Raw genomic sequence first — 2,984 nt, 5'->3', positions numbered from 1 at the left:
TGAAGAAAAAATTCAAGCCCCAAGTTGCAACAGTGAAGGATTCTATGGGGAAAATATTAAACGACGCAGAAAGCATCAGAAGAAGATGGAAGGAATACACAGAATCATTATACCGAAAAGAATGGATCAACTTTCAACCATTTCAAGAGGGAACATATGATCAGAAACCGACAGCACCGAAGGAATAAGTTCAAGCTGCACTGAAGGTATTTGCAAAAAACAAGACTCCAAGAACTGACGGAATACCAACTGAGATGTTTCAACAAACGGAGGCAGCACTGGATGACAGCTACCTGGCCAACCGGCTGGAAGAGAGGCATATTTATGCCTATTCCCAAGAAAGGTGACCCAACTGAATGCAGAAATTATCGAACGATATCATTAACATCACACTCAAGCAAAACTTCGCTGAAGAGCATTCAAAAGTAGCTGTAGTAGTATATCGACAGGGAACTGCTAGAAACTCAAGCCAGATTCAGAAGGGGATGTGGAACCAGGGATATCATTGCTGATGTCAGATGGACCCTGGCTGAAAGCAGAGAGTACCAGAAGGATGTTTACCTGTGTTTTGTTGACTATGCAAAGACATTCATTCGACTCTGTGGATCATAACAAATTATGGATAAAATTGTGAAGCATGGGAATTCCAAAACAATTAATTGTGCTCATGAGGAAACTGTACATAGATCAAGAGGCAGTTGTCCGGAGAGAACAAGGGAATACCGTGTGGTTTAAAGTCAGGAAAGTTGCGCGTTAAGGTTGTATCCATGCACCATACTTATTCAATTCGTATGCTTAGCAAATAATCCAAGAAGCTGGACTATATGAAGAAGAATGGGGCATCAGGATTGGAGGAAGACTCATGACAACCTGCAATATGCAGACGACACAACCTTGCTTGCCCAAAGTGAAGAGGACTTGAGGCATTTAATGATGAACATCAAAGACCACAGCCTTCAGTATGGATTACACCTTAATATAAAGAAAACAAAAATCCTCACAACTGGACCAGTAAACAACATCATGATAAATGAAAAAAAGACTGAAGTTGTCAAGGATTTCATATTACTTGGACACACAATCAACACCCCCGGAAGCAGAAGTCAAGAAATCAAAAGATGCGTTGCATTGGGCAAATCGGCTGCAAAAGACCACTTTAAAGTGTTGGAAAGCAAAGATGTCACATTGACGACTAAGGTGTGCTTTACCCAAGCCATGGGATTTTCAATCATATCAGAAGCGTTAGAAAGCTGGACTATGAAGAAGGGAGATGGAAGAATTGACGCCTTTGAATTGTGGTGTTGGCAAAGAATATCGAATATACCACGGACTGTCAAAAGAATGAAGAAATCTGTCTCAGAAGAAGTACAACCAGAACGGAATGCTCCTTAGAAGTAAGGATGACAAAACTGAGCCTTACATACTTTGGACATGTTGTCAGGAGGGATCAGTCCCTGGAGAAGAACATCATGCTCGGTGAAGTACACGGTCAGCGGACAGAGGAAAACCCTCAAAGAGACAGACTGACACAGCAGCTCCAACAATGTGCTCAAGTGTAACAAGGACTGTGAGCATGGCGCAGAATGAGGCAGTGTTTCATTCTGTGGTACACAGGTTCACTATGAGTCGGAGCCAACTGGACAGCACCTAACAATAAAAAAGTAATGCACCAGTATCGTTAGCGAAGCCTGGAACAGTGCATAGCACTTAACTAAACCAAAAAAAAAAAAAAAAAAACCCACTGTCGTTGAGTCGATTCCGACTCAGCGACCCTATAGGACAGAGTAGAACTGCCCCGTAGAGTTTCCAAGGAGTGCCTGGCAGATTCGAACTGCTGACCTCTTGGTTAATGGCTGTAGCACTTAACCACTACGCCGCCAGGGTTTCCACATAAAGGTTTATTGGATGAAAATTGAGAAACACAGTTCAATGTACAATCTTACAACAGTAGTTCTCGAATTTAGCATGCATCAGAATCATCTGGAGGGCTTGTTAAAATACAGATGCTGGCCGCACACCCTGACTTTCGGAACCAGTACATCTGGGATGGGGCCTGAGAATATGCACTTCTAGTAAGCTCCCTTTCTAGTAAGTTCCCAGGTGATGCTGGCACTGCTGGCTTGGAACTGTACTTTATTAAAGAGCCATTGCCTTACAACGTTAGAAGCCCTCGGCCTCGTGTGAGTCTCTTTTGGTTCTTACCTTAGCTGTGTAAGGATGTGTAGGTTCCTACCCTCTCTAACATCATAGTCTATGAAGTGGGAATAATGCTAGTACCTACCTCATGGGGTTACGGTGAATTTAAATGAGATGGTGCAAGTAAAGGCACCATCTAGCCCAGGGCAGGTGCTTAATAAACATGAAGTATTGTTACTGTAAAAGAGCTCCAACATGTAAAGCCCTTATCACCCATCACATAGGCACTTTTCAGTAATTTAATTCGGTGCTGTCGAGTCAATTCTGACTCATGGAGACCCCATGTGTGCTAGAGTAGAGCTGTGCTCCATAAGGTTTTCAGTTGCTGATTTTTTGGACGTAGATTGCCAGGCCTTTCTTCCGAGGCTCCTCCAGGTGGACTCAAACTTTCAGTTAGCAGCCAAGGGCATTCGCTGTTTGCACCACCCAGGGACTCCCAATCATTGTTATTTTCATATTAGAAAGAGTCAGAGTGATATTTCTGAAACAGCAATCTGATCCAGCATCTACACCCCAAGCACCAGGACTAGTAGTAACACACATTCAATAATCACTGCCCACCAGAGGTTTCTGGTTTTCCCCTGTCTTTAAAGAAAAAATCCAAGAAAAAGACACAAGGCCTTCTGCTTGGTCCCTGCTTATTTCTCTCCAAGCTCTTCTCTTAGCAATTCCACTCCACTTCTTCCTCTCCAAGCTTCTCCCCTATGGAACTACTTGAAGTTATCAAAGATACATTTTGTGATCTATCTCTGGGGATTTCACTTTGCCTTGAATATGCTCCCTGCTCA

Source organism: Elephas maximus, chromosome 27 (assembly GCF_024166365.1).
Source record: "Elephas maximus indicus isolate mEleMax1 chromosome 27, mEleMax1 primary haplotype, whole genome shotgun sequence".
Classification (NCBI taxonomy): Eukaryota; Metazoa; Chordata; class Mammalia; order Proboscidea; family Elephantidae; genus Elephas; species Elephas maximus.
The sequence above is the reverse complement of the archived record's forward strand: the minus strand, read 5'-3'. Positions refer to the sequence as shown.